Here is a 15,859-nt window from a genome sequence, read left to right as displayed (position 1 = left end):
CTATTTGAACAGAATCCTAACCTGTTTCCTGGCTTTAAGTTTTAAGCATAGTTCCTTAGCATTTCTTTGATTTATTAAAGCTAAAACTACTTTTCTTTTTATAAAATTATTTTCTGTTTAATATTATTTATTGTAATTATTTTATTATTTTTATTTTTTTGAGGTTGACCAGAGAGAGAGAGAACAGGAAAGCGAGAAAACAAGCTGTCAGGTCTGGGACTCAAACCGGGAGTCCAGCTGCTTTAATCACCATGCCACCTGTCGACCCAAAACTGCTTTTCTTTATTTTCTTTTTCTATTACAACTTGTTTTTATTTTACATTTTGACTGCTTTTCTTGAAATTAAAAAATACATTTAAAAATACCTATTTAATGACCATAGTAAACTATATAGCATCAGCCAGATGCTACTTTATAGTATATTCATTCTACTCAGAGTTTCACACCTAAAGTCAGACATGTATTCACAGATAGGTATATACCAACTGAACTTGCTATTGAATACAGTTAGATTATTTAAGAAATTTTGTGAATCGATCAAATGTAAGGAAAAAAAGGAATGGAAAACAACTGTAGACACCTGAAATAGTGTAGGAGGAGGGTGAGAAATGGCAGAGGGTGAGAAATAGGGGTAAAATATATATATATACACACATATATATATGAAACTAGAAATGGAAAATTACTGATAATAACATGTATGGTGAAGCCACTTCGCAGTATATTCTGGATGGGAAATCATGTTTTGTATGATGTGACGATGCTCAGGGAATGAATGTAAATTAATTAATTAATTTTTAAAAAATGTTTCAGAAGAAAATTACAGTGCACTTGTCACTAGATTCTAACTTTGTACATATTTTTACTTTAAGTTATTTTGTAGATCAATAAAATGTGGAAAAAAGTTTAGCATGGAAGGGAGAGAGGGGGAAGGGGAAGGAAAGAAAAACAAGTGAGTGTATGCGTAACTGATTGAAAAAGGAGAAGCTATTTGCTGATAAGTTACAGAGTGATATCTTTGACTTGACTGGCATGCATAGTGTTTGTGCTGGAAAAAGATATGTTGTACACTGTAAAGATGAGATTAAATGTACATAAACTAATTTTTAAAAAAAGAATCTACACTATTAGGAATTTTGCAGCGCCTAAGCCACTTGAAAAATACTCAACTCCAGCCCACTCTGGCTTTTCTGTCCCACTTAAAGTAAGTGGTAGGGCTAAGCAGTTCTTATGAAATTCACATTCCAGGGGCACAGGCTCATTGAAACATGGAGACCTAGGGCCGGCCCAATGGCAGATGGTTAAGGAAGCTGGGTCCTACACGGCCAACCGTAGCCTGAGTCCTGGCTTTGGCAGCTTAAAAAACACACAGGGTATGTGTGTGCATGCCCCAAATGTTGATGGGCACATCCTCTGGCAACCTGAAGAACAGAAACAGGGCCAGCGCATGGCCTGGCAGCTGAGGCAGCTGGATGCCACATGGCCAACTGTGTGCTCCATGTCCTGAACCTGGCAGCTGTGTATGTGTGTCTGTCTAAAATCCTTACGGGAGGGGGAGATGGAGGGAAAGGGACTGTGGTGTGACTAGGCCCCACAGAAGGTGCCTTCCCATTTTCCTCTCTCTGTTTTCCTTTCTCTCTCCAGCGAACGCATGTGTCCTCTGGCAAATAAAAAATAAGTGAAATACGAAAACTGAGACTTAATCAGGAGCCTACAGAGGGCTTCCCCTCCACCCACACCTTACCCTCAGTGCCTTTTTCCCTGCACTTCCTTCCCAGTCAGCCAGAAAAAAGAACTTTAAGGCAAGCTGCTTTAGGCTACTTTCTGCTATAACAAAACACCTGAGACTGGCTAATTTATAATGGACAGACATATATTGGCTCACAGTTTTGGAGTTTGAAAAGAAAGATCAAGGGGCCAGCATCTGACAAGGGCCTTCTATCTCCATTATCCCATGGCAGAAGATGTAAGTTAGGGCAGGGAGAAGATAGGGCCAAAGTAATCCTTTTATAAAAATCCTTCTATGATAAAAAGCCCACTCCTACAATAATGGCACTAGGGGCATTGCCTAATAACTGTTTTCTTTTTTTAGAGAGTTTTGCTATAGGCCTTGTGCACTCACCGGAAAGACAAAGAGAGACAGAAAGACAGAAAGTGATACATTACCCCCACTCCCCACCCCCAGGAAGGGATTGTCATCCCACAATTCTTTCTCCTCCATGCTCCTCTCAGAATTTTGGGCATTGAAATTGCAATTGAAAACTCGCCTGGCACGAGTTTCAAGCCATCAGGTCCAGAACACAAACTGCAGTTGACCATGTGTGAGTCCAACACCTCAACCACTATTGCCACCTGCTGGCCCCTCTTAATAACCTTTCAATAGGCCCCATCTGCAACACTGCTGCCTCAGAGATTAAGTTTCCAACACATAGGAAGAGGCTTTAAAAGTTTACGGAAAGTGGTATTGTGAAAGAACTAGGGCTAGCCCGATGGAGCAGTGGTTACGAGAACTGGATTCCACATGACTGACTATGGCTCAGGACCCAGCCCTGCTGGCCTGAAAAACACACCAGGCACATGTGTATGTGTGTGCCCAAAATCCTGATGGGAGGGAGAAATGGGGGGAAAGGGGCTCATGTGTGACTACACCCTGCTGGGGAGTGCTTGCTCTCTCTCTGCAAGCACATCAACGCTCTGGGAATAAAGTAAAAGACATTTTTAAATTAAAAAATTATGCATCGATTTCAAGAGGTATTTTTACACACCAAAAGAAAATTGTTCTAGGCCAACCAGTGGCGTGGTGGTTAAGGCAGCTGGATCTTCCATGGCTGACAGCATAGTTCAAGTTCCAGACGCTGTGGCTTGAAAAACACACCAGATGCATATACATGTGTGCCCCGAATCCTGAAATGAGTGAGAAATAGAGAATTATTGTATCGTGACTGTCATCATGGGGGTACTTTCTCACTTTCCTTCTCTCTCTTTCTGGCAAGTACACACACCCTCTGGCAAATTCAAAATAAATAAAAACATAGACTTTTTTTTTCTTTTTTCTTTACAACATTAATACACAACTTTATTGATGATACACAAATGAAATCAATGCAAATGACACAAGGGAGCTTACTTAAGATGAATTGGTTCACTGTCACATACGCAGAGGAAATAGTAAAAATATTTAAATCTAGGCAGCGAGATAAAAAGCAACAAACACATTTTCAGAACAAGTAGTGATATTCATTCATCCAGCTTAAACCTGAAGACCAACTCAGTTAAATATCAGCGTTGATGATATGATATTCGTTATTCAAAATTGGCAGGTGAAAGGATTCCTTTACCATATAAACAAGGTGGAGAAAAGGAATAGTTTACAATATATGTTGCTTCTAAACTACAAAATCAAGTTATTCCTGGTTCTTTGGGAACATATGTTCGGCCAGTTTGGCCACGAATTTTCCAACTTTTACTTTCACCAAAAAATCATGGTGACTTTCTATTCCCAGAACCTTATCAGCACACACTTGAAATTCTTTTAAAAAGAAAAAAAGTGAACCTTCACCGAATTGATTTTGAATAGGTTCATTTTCTTCCCATGTAAAATTGTCATTTACATTCTCAAATATGACCAGAAGTTTAAGAATAACCTCTTTGTTCTCCTTCTTATTAAAGAGGGAACCTGGTGTCGATGGCACTTGGGCCCTGAGCAGTTCTCTAGGCATGGCTGGATTTTCAGCCAAATTCAAAAGGAGTTTCAAAACCTGAAGTTTGGTTTCTTCATTTCCTGCCTTAACTATGGGATCCCGAGTAGTGAGAATCTTTGCAACAACTGGGAGACCACCCAGATCACGAATAGTATCTCTGTTTAATGCATAAGCAGTATTGTTACCCAGAGCAATTAAAGCTGCTTCAAGAATATAAGGTTTTTCAGACATCTCAACTAAGCAGAGGACTTTCTGTAGCTCCTGAGAGGACAAAACAGTGTCATCTGAATTGGGAGAAGCCTGTTTCTGAACAGCCCCGGCATGCTCTGGTAGCCCTGGCCCTTGCCCTGGTCCCAGGCTCAGTCCCAATCCTGGCCCAAGGTGGATACCAAACTATACTCTTGCTTTCATTGCTGTCCTCATCATCGTCAGATCAGTCATTGTACCTGGCCCCAGAACAGTCCCCAGCATCATCCACATCCCCAGAATCACCCTCAGCCATTTTCTCCTTTTTCTGTTTTCTCCCCCGGGTCAGTCTGTAAATGCAATAGCAGGCGCCAGCCCCAATCACCAAGCCTGCAGTCATCCGGCCTACTTTCCCGGCGTAGCCTATGCAATCGTCCCTGACAACAGCAGGGACCAAGGAATATAGTCGTCACTCAGGCTGTGGGAGAAGAGCTGTGAGTCTTCTTGCAGGCCTGTGGAGGGGGATCTTCAGCGACTTCAAGGACAGCTGATTCTGGATGTAGACCTTTCTGATCAGCAAAGAGACCAGAGCCAGTGAGAACTGAGGGTTTCACGGTTCAACTGTTCATTTGTTGCTTTCCTGATTCACCATCCAAGTTGTCAGGTTGTTTTTAACCTCCCTATGCCACCCAAAGCGTGTATACATATGCCTGCTTCTCCCTAGCCTCTACTGATCCGAGGAAACTTCTTCCCTCACTTCAAGCGGCACTACCTGCTACAGCAGACCTGCCACAAATGGACCCTCACAATGGGGGTTAATTTCCTTCCTCTTCTATGCCTGGTGTAGTGCCGCAACCTGCAGGGATCCGGGACAATTTCCTTCTCTTTCTTCCCTCTGCCGCAGACCCTCAGGGCAATGGGAGCTGGTACTCAGACAGGAACAACCAGGACAAGAAGGACTTCTGCACATGTCAGCTCTTGGTCACGTCTAGACTTCTTTAATTTTATTCTTCCAAGAACTTTTTCAAGTCCTACTTTGGAGGTGGGGGGAGTATATTCGATATACATAAAGGATATTAAAGGTTTGAAAAGCCAGAGCAATTATCAGGGGGAAAAATACCCTTCAGATATAGAATGGTTATTGAAATGATCAGACCAGGAATTAAAAACAACCTTGATGAATAAGAACAGGCAGAAAAAGTAAGCAGAAAGATGGAACTCTTAAGACACACTCAAAAAGAAATGCTGGAGTAAAAAATCCTGTAACAGAAATAGAGATTGTCTTTGATGGAATCATTAATAGACTGAACATGGCTGAGGAAAGAGTCTCTGAGCTTCAGAATACCTCAGTAGACACTTTCAAAGCTGAAAGCGAGACAAAAAAGACTAGAAAAATTGATAACCAAGAAATATAAGACATCTACGAGAGGCATAACTTATGTATAATGAGAATTCCAGAAGGAAAAGAGAGAAAACAAAAGCAGTATTTGAAGTACTGGCTGAGAATTTCCCTAAATTACTATCAGACACCAAATCACAGATCTGGGAAGCTCTGAGACCAATAAGCAGAATAAGTCCCAAATATTAACAACCAAGCATATCATATTCAAATGATAAAAAGTAAGAATACAGAAAAAAAATATATAAGGAAGCTAGAAAATTCCTTACCTATAAAGAAGAAAAGATAAGAATTAGATTTTATTTCTCAGAAAGCATGCAAGCAAGGGCAGAGTGGAAGGAAATATTTGAAGTGTTTACAGACAAAATCCACCAACTAATTCTGTTCCCTGTGAGATTATCTTTCACAAGTAAAGGCTAGGGGCTAGATGGCAGTGCAGTAGCAAAAGGGATTGTCTGTGAGGCAATCCCACAGGTTGGGTTTCAAAAAACTTAACTGCCTTTCAACAGAATTATAATTTTAAAATAATTGTGCTCTATTTATACAAATAAATATTACACAGTAATAAAATGGAATGAACTACTAATAAAACACAATGAATTTCTATAACATTAGATGGAGCTTTCGTGGTTTGGTTAATGGTTTGTCTTCCAAAGCTTCATGTTTTTGTTTTTGTTTTTTGAGAGGTTTTTGCTACTGGGAGCGTGCACTTGCCAGACTGACAGAGAGAGACAGAGAAGCAGAAAGTGAGAAATCACCACCGGGGTAGGGGATGGCCACGCCGCAATCCCTTCCTCCATTCTCCTCTCGGGATCTTGGGCATGCACACACACGTGCCCGGCGTGAGTTTTAAGCCACCGGGTCCGGGACGCAAACTGCTGTCAACTACATGGGAGTCCAGCGACATAGCCATTACACCAATTGCTGGTCCCAAAGCTTCATGTTTTAAAATTTGGTCTTAGTGGGCAATAACTGATGTTCCCCTGAAATCCATGCACTGAGACTTGGTTGTATTTATTGTAAAGGTGTTAAGTGAAAACTTAATATCTTCATGGTGGCCCATCCCACTGTGGAGTCTTTGGAGGTGACAAAGTCATTAGAATGGATCATTAGGGGACCCATCCTAGTACTGGTGTTTACATAAGTGGAGGAAATGAGGCAGGCAGAAGCCACACAGATGCAGGCCACACAGATGCAGGCCAGTGTGTGTGTGTTTAAGGCTTTGCCTTCCACCATTTGTGATGCTTTTTTGTATTGCCTTGGATTTTCTAACCACCAGAATTGTGAGCCAATAAACTTCTATTTCCTTATAAATCACCCAGTTTCAGGTATTTGAGTTAGCAACACAATAACAGACTAAGCCAGGTGGAAAAAAAGACACAAAATATACTTATTGTATAATTCCATTTATTAATGTGACTTTCAAAAGCAGACAACTAACCCACAGTGATAGAAATCAGAACAAGATCAAAATCATTGCCTATGGGAGAAGAAAGATTGACTGAAGGAGGGTGTGAAAGAACTTTCTGGGGGCGATGGAAATACCCTGTGTCTTGATTGGAGTGTTGCTTATGTGGGTATATACATTTGGTAAAACTCATCCAGTTGTACACTTAATAGTTGTGCATTTTACAATATGTAAATTTAATTTGCACAAGAAATATGACCATGTAGTTACCATAAGTTGGTCAAGCAAAATAGACAATTTATACATTTTTCCTCAATACCTAGAAAAGTATCCATAATGAAAGTTCAGTATATGTTTAACAAGAAGTGTACAGGGGCCTGGCAGGTGATGTGGTGGTTGAAGACACTGGACTCCCATGTGGCTGACCGCAGTTTGAGTCCCAGACCTGGCGACTTTCTCTCTCTCTCTCTCTCTCTTTCTCTCCCCTTCTCTATCTTCCTCTCTGGTCAAATTAAAATGGATAAATAAATAAGTAAAGTTAAAGTTAAATAAAGTAATTCTTTTAAAAAAATTACAGAAACCAATTGTTTGGCAGTTTACGGACATACAGGACACATTTAGGTAGCCTCTGTGAGGTGTGTATTTCGTTTCTTACAGGTAACTCCATACAGAGAAAGGAAGTCCTGTGCTTTTCTTAGATTGTCAGTGGTCTCTCTAGTTTTGAGTAAATTAACTTTCTTTGGCAAACAATTACAAGTATGTGTGCCTGTGTGTGTGTGTGTGTGTGTGTGTGTGTGTGTGTTTGATTTTTTTTTATTCTCAACAGAGAGCAAGCATGTATTTGAAAGAGAGAAAGAAAGCAACCCCCAATAGGGGTGCCATAATAATCGTTTTTCCTCTAGTTCTCCATCCTGTCAGGATCCTGGGCAAGCACATCCAATCCTAGAGTGAAACTGATGGGACCAAGATTCCAACCCTGGTTGGCCATGTGGGATTCAGCTTATTCCATGCACTGCCTGACCACCATACCACAGGGCCAACCCTAAAATTTATCTTATCAGGGACCAGCAAATGACATAATGGTTATGTTGTTGGACTCCCACCATGATTTGAGTCCAGGGCCCTGTGGCTTAAAACTCACACCAGGTGCAAGTGCATGCGTGTCCAAGATGCTGAGAGGAGAATGGAGGAGAAGGGATTGTGGCGTGGACACTCTCCCTGGAAGAGGGGAGGGGATTTTTCTATCTCTCTGTCTCTCTGGTGAGTGCACGTGCCCTATATCAAAAATCTCTCTTAAAAAAATTATCTTAGTAGGTAAATAAATTATAAAACCCATCTGAGAATTAAATAAGCACCTTGGAGAAAAATGTCTTTGCTTAATAATTTCCAAGATAAGTTCTCTTCAGAAGGAGAGAAATGACTGTAAATTTATTCCATATTGTGTATGTTTTGTCACCAAGATAATCCTAAACCAAAACATTTATTATGAAAAGTGTTTTCCCCACTAATGATTTTAAAGTTTTAGAAAAATAGAAGGTTGTATAACTATATAACTGTAACTCATTTTGAGTTAATGTGGGAAAAATTTTTTTATCTCAGATGTACATTATTAAAATGAAGTTATTTTCACTACTTCAGTGTGACTCAGAATAATAGATTTTGTAAGGCTTCAGTCTAAAAAAAAGCAGATGGCAGACAAAAATGTGTTATTGAATTTTAGCTTTGAAAATGTGACGTCTAAATTCCAGATGAGGGTGGAGGAAATGAGATGTGTAAATGTTAATATTTACATATCAGAGCTGTATTTTCCAAGAATGTTTTGCTTTAGATTAAGTAAAAATTACTGAGAACATTTTGAGTCTTTCTAAAAAAGGAAAAAATTGCATTTCAAAAGCCAGTTTCAACAGCTTCCAGATTAAAGGTGGAGTCTCAGATAATTTGAAAAGATGACTGGAAAAATTTCACTCTAGTGTATAACTAACATAAAAGAAAACTTGTATTTTCTTTTCTTTTCTTTTTTTACATTCAATCAGTGTACATCTTTACAGCATACAAAATGGATTTTCCCAGCATGAACACATTGTATGTGTGTCAAATCAAAGATATTACCATATACATTATCATTGCCAGATAATTTTCCATTTTTGTGTTCATTAAATGATTTTGCTTCTTCTCCACTCCCCTCACCCCATTCCCTCCTCCTTTCCAAAGAATACTTCTAAACCACCTACAATTCCTAAGTCTCTACTTCCAAGTTGAGGCCACATTACTGGGCCTTGGTTGTCATGGGACAACCCCCACCATTAAAATATAACTGGCTTTAAGTTCCTGTCCTCTGTGATAAATCAAGCCATAACAGATTATAAATTTGGAAGATGTTTTCCTATAGGCTTTGGCTTCGATTCTCTATATAACTGTAACTCATTTTGAGTTAATGTGGGAAAAATTTTTTTATCTCAGATGTACATTATTAAAATGAAGTTATTTTCACTACTTCAGTGTGACTCAGAATAATAGATTTTGTAAGGCTTCAGTCTAAAAAAAAGCAGATGGCAGACAAAAATGTGTTATTGAATTTTAGCTTTGAAAATGTGACGTCTAAATTCCAGATGAGGGTGGAGGAAATGAGATGTGTAAATGTTAATATTTACATATCAGAGCTGTATTTTCCAAGAATGTTTTGCTTTAGATTAAGTAAAAATTACTGAGAACATTTTGAGTCTTTCTAAAAAAGGAAAAAATTGCATTTCAAAAGCCAGTTTCAACAGCTTCCAGATTAAAGGTGGAGTCTCAGATAATTTGAAAAGATGACTGGAAAAATTTCACTCTAGTGTATAACTAACATAAAAGAAAACTTGTATTTTCTTTTCTTTTCTTTTTTTACATTCAATCAGTGTACATCTTTACAGCATACAAAATGGATTTTCCCAGCATGAACACATTGTATGTGTGTCAAATCAAAGATATTACCATATACATTATCATTGCCAGATAATTTTCCATTTTTGTGTTCATTAAATGATTTTGCTTCTTCTCCACTCCCCTCACCCCATTCCCTCCTCCTTTCCAAAGAATACTTCTAAACCACCTACAATTCCTAAGTCTCTACTTCCAAGTTGAGGCCACATTACTGGGCCTTGGTTGTCATGGGACAACCCCCACCATTAAAATATATCTGGCTTTAAGTTCCTGTCCTCTGTGATATATCAAGGCATAACAGATTATAAATTTGGAAGATGTTTTCCTATAGGCTTTGGCTTCGATTCTCTTAGCATCTGCAAGTGTAATGATTTTTCCAGCTTAGCTTTTCTATGTTATGGTAAAGGAAGAGGGTTTGGGACACAGAATGTTCTTTAGAACTAAGAGCTAATCTCCAAAAGCAATTAACAGGAAGTTCGAAAGGGCCGATCTCTGTTGTCTGCCTTTATGAGCGTTGGAAAATGGACCTAACTGTTAATGGGACAGAGCTTCTTATGCTATTGTCTTTGTTTTTTAAAATCCAATATGTTTGGGGCTGGCAGGTGGTGTGTTGGTTAAGGGCGTTGGACTCCCACATGGCTGAATGCAGTTTGAGTCTCAGACCTGGAGGCTTCCTTTCTCATTTTCTCACTCTCTTTCTCTGTCTCTCTCTCTCTCTCTCTCACTCTGTCCTTCTCTAATCAAATTTAAATAAATAAATAAGTAAAGTTAAATAAAAAAATTCTTTAAAAAGTGCCAATGTTTAGTAATTAAAGAGTATTGTTAAATTTGAATGGGCAAACAGTATTCATCATTTGGCTTATTCAGAAATTTATTCCTTTACTTTAGTACAAATATCCAAGAAAGAAAATAAAAACAAAAACACCATTTTGTTAGTTAAATCAGGAGCCCGAACTCCCTTTTTTTGAGAAAGTTTTTTTTTTTTTTAAAGAATTAGTGTTTTGGGACCAGCAGGTGGCATGGTGGTTAAGGCGCTGGACACTCCTACATGGCCGACTGCGGTTCGAATACTGGACCTGGTGGCTTGCTTTCTCACTTTCCCTCTCTCGCTCTGTGTGTATCTCTCTCTGGTCTAATTAAAATAAGTGAATGAATAAATAAAATTAAATAAATAATTATTTTTTTAAAAAAAGAATTAGTTTATTTAACTTTATTTATTTATTTTATTTTGACTGGGGTGGGGGGCAAAGTGAGAAAGCAAACTGCCAGGTCCAGGACTCAAACAGCAGTCAGCCACGTGGGACTCCAGCACCTTTAACCACCATGCCACCTGCCAGCCCCTTGAGAAAGACTTTTGTTATAAGGAGCATGTGCTGGGACCAGCAGTTAGCATAATGGGTATGTTGTTGAACTTCCATGTAGTCGACCATGGTTTGTGTCCCTGATTTCTCACTTTCTGTCTCTCTGTCTTTCTGGCAAGTGCACGCGCCCTGTAGCAAAAAAACTCTTCAAAAAAAAAAAAAAAGAGGCGCATGTGCTTATTGGAGAGATAGATGGCAAGAAATCATCCCCCAGGGGAAATGGCCGTGCCAACCCCTTCTCCTCTATTCACCTCTCAGGATTTGGGGCATGCATGCACATGCCCCCAGTGTGAGTTTCAAGCCACTGGGTCCAGGACTCAAACTGTGGTCGACCATGTAGGAGTTTAGTGCCTTAACCACTACACCATCTGCTGGTCCCAGGAGCACAAATTCAGAGAATGCAGCTTGAAAAGCAGCTAAGGGTATGGGATTTGCCCACTCTGCTATTCTGAAGTGACTTGGGCAAATATTGAAATGCTTTCAATCTTTTTTTACTTGAAAATGAAATGCTTTCAATCTTGTTTTTCTTTTCATCTATGAAAATGAATATATTGATGATAAATTCCTTAGAGGTTATTGGGAAGCTGAGGAAAATGATATTTAGAAAATACTCAGTACCTAACTTTACAAGGTCGTTGGGTATCAGCTCAATTGTGAATTTACTATAACTTCTAATTTCCATGTGTAAAGCTAATATGGCCGGGGTGGGCCCAGTGAGAGACACTCTCACAGTGTGTAGTGAGCAGTGGGCCTCAGAGGAGACTTAGCCCAATTGCCTCCACTCTCCCTGGTCTCATCGCATTTGGTGTGTCCCCCATTCGGTACTTGGTACCTTGAGGATAGGGAGATAGTCTCTTTGAATTACTGAGCTCAGTCATTTGTAGATTCTTTTATTTTAAAGATTCTTTTTATTTTACTTTTTAAAAAATGTACTACAGGGCACATATGCTTACCGGAGTGAGAGAGACAGAGAGAGAAAGAGAGAAAGAGAAAGTAAGCAATTACCCCCCAGGGGAGATGGCTACATTGCAAACCTTTCTCTATTCCTTTTTTTGGAATTTTGGGCACATACGCACAGGCACTAGGTGCGATTTTCGAGCCACCGTGTCCCGGACTTGAACTATGGAGTTGGCTATGTGGAATTCAGCTGCTTTAATGTCAACATCATCTGTTGGCCCTATTCATTCACTTTTTTCCTTTTAAAAATTATTTTATTTAACTTTATTTATTTATGTATGTATTTTAATTTGACCAGAGAGAGAGAGAGAGAGCGAGCGAGAGAGAGAGGGAAAGTGAGAAAGCAAGTTGCTAGGTCTGGGACTCGAAGAGGGATTAGCCATGGGGGAGTCTAGCACCCTTAACCACCATGCCACCTGCCAGCCTCCTATTCATTCATTTTTCAGATTTGCTATAGAACTTGTGCTCTTGCAGGAGAAAGAGAAAAAGTGAGAAATCATCCCCCAAGGAGGATGGCCACACTGCAATCCCTTCCATTCTCATCTTGGGATTTTGAGCATGTACTCACATGTGCCTGGTGTGTTTTCTAACCCACAGGGCCTGGGATTTGAACTGAGCAGATGGCCATAGGGATCCAGCTGCCTTGACCACCATGCCACCAACTGGCTCTCATTTTTTTTTTTTTTAAATTGCCAGAGAAAGAGAGAGAGGGGAAGGAAGAAGAGGAAGGAAAAAAGCATCTTATAATAGGGTATGGTCAGGATGCAATCCTTTCTCCCCCATTTCTCCATCCCATCTGGAGTTCAGGCACACACAAGCATCGATATGTTATTCACACTGCTGAGTCTGGGATTTGAACCATGTTTGATCATGTGGGTTCTGACTTTCGACACAGCACTTAACCACTACTTTGTGGACCTGGCCTTGTCGACTCTTGATAAGGGAATAATGCATAAATGAACACTCATACAAAGACACTCACTAAAAAAATTATTTTTACATTTGAATTATTTGATGGTTTTAAGTAATTGCAAAGAATAATTTCTTTTAACTCCTCTGGGTCTGAAAAGGAAGAGAGGGCAGTTAGCGGCATGGATATTAGGGTGGCTAAATCCTATAAGGTGGCTTCACAGTTCGAGTCCTGGACCCAGAGGTTCAAGAAACATGCTGGGACTGTGTTTCCATGTGTCCAAGGTTCCCAAAGGAGGGAGAAATGGAAGGGAGGAGATTGCAGCGTGACCGTTCTCCACGAGGGGTGCTTTCTCACGTTCCCTCTCTCTCTTTCAAGAAACATGCTGGGACTGTGTTTCCATGTGTCCAAGGTTCCCAAAGGAGGGAGAAATGGAAGGGAGGAGATTGCAGCGTGACCGTTCTCCACGAGGGGTGCTTTCTCACGTTCCCTCTCTCTCTCTCCAGTAAGAGTTCACACGCACCCTCTGACAAAATCTTTTTTTAATTAAAGAAGAAAAGCAACAGATACTATAGCTACACATAAAAGGACAATTAACCATCATATATGGCTCTTTGCTTACATTCCAGAGAGGAAGTCCATTGCAGGCATTTTATATTTGAGATACCTATTAGACATCTAAAGGGAGGGGTGGATAGGAAGTTGGACTTACGTTTGGAGAGGTCTGTAAGTCCAGAGAAACTTAGGGAGAAGGCCACCATTCTGTTATCTCTGCCACTGGGGGAGGAGGGGTGACTGCTCTTGTTCTGGGCTTCCAATCCGGAGTCAGTTTCCAGGTGCATGAGTGCCTTGGACTGCATTAAACCTGAACCAGGTCGCCTGGACTTCTTTGCCAGTGTTTTTCCTTCTCGCTTCAGGCTGGGACATTTGGCCACCTTGGACAAACATCCAGAGCTTTTTTTCTTAAGTTCCCTCATCTCCCACAGCCCCACTCTGCCCCAGCTGCAGTGGTTAGTGCTTTTGCTGTGATCCCTGAGGCCACTGGAACCAGATTTGTAGGGAGGTCAAGTTTTCTGAACCTAGCCTAATATATTGTCCCAGCTTTTTACCATAGGCTGATCTCAAAGGGTCCAGGAAATAAAAATTCCCTGAAATAAAGGTATATAAGATAAGTGATGCAAATACCAAATTCTCAACCTACAATTCATTTGCAGTTGCTTCCAACAGTCATGTGCTCAATCAGTAGGAATTTCTTGAAGCAGGGCTAAGGAGACTATTTAGGACAACACCTGATATTTCCCCTGGAGACAGTGGGATATAAATTAGGAAGAGGAGAATACAGCCCCAGGATAATTAAATAGGCCCTAAATCTCTCTGTAAAGGGCTGCTGTTTGAAGGATCCGATCGATAGTCATTGCTTCGTTCTTGTTTAGCCTAAATTCTTACTAAGTAGGGTTAGGAGTATTAGAGGACTGAAGGTCATAATCTAGTCATAAGCTATTTGCATGCCTAATTTTTAAGGCCACTACACAACTAGATCTTGAGAAACCATTTTAGAGTTCTGGTTTTTCTGTTTTGGCTGATCTGAGACAGCTTTTTTTTTTTTTTTAAACTGCAGTTTGTTAGTTAACAACAAGTAGATACATGCTAACATTTTAATTCATTTCTATTAGGTAAGTTTATTCTTTTGTATGTAAAATATCTCTGCTGAGGAACCAGCAGTTAGCGTAATGGCTATGTCGCTGGACTCCCACGTAGTCGACCGTGGTTTGCGTCCCGGACCTGGGGGCTTAAAACTCATGCCGGGCGCGTGTGCGTGCGTGCCCAAGATCCTGAGAGGAGAATAGAGGAGAAGGGATTGCGGCGTGACCATCCCCCTGGGGATGATTTCTTGCTTTTTGTCTGTCTGTCTGTCTCTGTCTGTCTGGCGAGCGCACGCGCCCTATAGTAAAAACCTCTCCAAAAAAAAAAGATTGTGCTATTTTTCTCATGCACATCAATAATGTATATGATATGTGTGTTCATAAGCATTGACCAACAATAAGTATTATGATTGCTTTAATGTGGTAGGTAGAAAATTACACCATTTCAAATTTGTATTTTCTAAATGTTATTGTAATGTTTAATTTGATATTTGCTAAATATATAAAGCAGTTATTTTAATGATTGCTTTTCTTGTTTGTTTTTGCTATAGGGCCCACACATTCACTGGAGACAGAAAGAAAGAGAAATCACTCCCTGGGGGGATGGACACAATACGATCCCTCCTCTTTCATTTTTCTTTTGGAATTTCGGGCATGCACTCACACATACTCAGCATGGTTTTCAAGCTGCCAAGTCTGGGACTTGAATATCAAAGTTGACCATGTGGGAGCCAACTGCCTTAACCACTATGCTGCCAGCTGGCCCTAGTGACTGCTGGGGGTTTTTTTTGTTTGTTTGTTTTTTTGAGAGTTTTTTTGCTAGAGGATGCGTGCACTTATCAGAGAGACAGAGAGAAAAAAAAATGAAAAAAAAAAATAGTCCCCCCCAGTGGATAGCCATGCCACAATCCTTTCTTCTTCATTCTTTTTTGTTTTGTTTTGTTTTATTTTGTTTCGTTTTTTTGCTATAGGGCGTGTGCGCTCAAAAGACAGAGAGAGACAGAGAGACAGAAAGCAAGAAATCACCCCCAGAGGGGATGGCCATGCCACAATCCCTTCTCCATTCTCCTCAGGATATTGGGCACGATGCACACGCGCCCGGCATGAGTTTAAGCCACTGGGTCCAGGACTTAAACCATGGTCGACTACATGGGAGTCCAGCGACATAGCCATTACGCCAACTGCTGGTCCCTCTTCTCCATTCTTATGCTGAGATTTTGGGCATGCACACACACATGCTGGCGTGGGTTTCAAGCTGCCAGGTTCGGGACTGGAACCACTGGCAACCAGGTGGGAGTCTAGCGCCTTAACTGCAGCATCACCTGCTGGCCCTGTAACTGCTTTTTAAAAAATTGTAGTTGGGGAATCAGCAGTT

The 15,859-nt window shown here is 40.4% G+C and overlaps 1 pseudogene; it reads right to left on the bottom strand.

Moving 5' to 3' along the window:
- Nucleotides 1–3,404: 3,404 nt before the first annotated feature.
- On the bottom strand, nt 3,405–13,818 carry LOC102486944 (armadillo repeat-containing X-linked protein 3-like; annotated as a pseudogene).
- Nucleotides 13,819–15,859: the final 2,041 nt, after the last annotated feature.

The sequence above is a fragment of the Tupaia chinensis genome, unplaced genomic scaffold (genome assembly GCF_000334495.1).
Source record: "Tupaia chinensis unplaced genomic scaffold, TupChi_1.0 Scaffold000112_1, whole genome shotgun sequence".
Taxonomy (NCBI): Eukaryota; Metazoa; Chordata; class Mammalia; order Scandentia; family Tupaiidae; genus Tupaia; species Tupaia belangeri.
The sequence above is the reverse complement of the archived record's forward strand: the minus strand, read 5'-3'. Positions and strand labels throughout refer to the sequence as shown.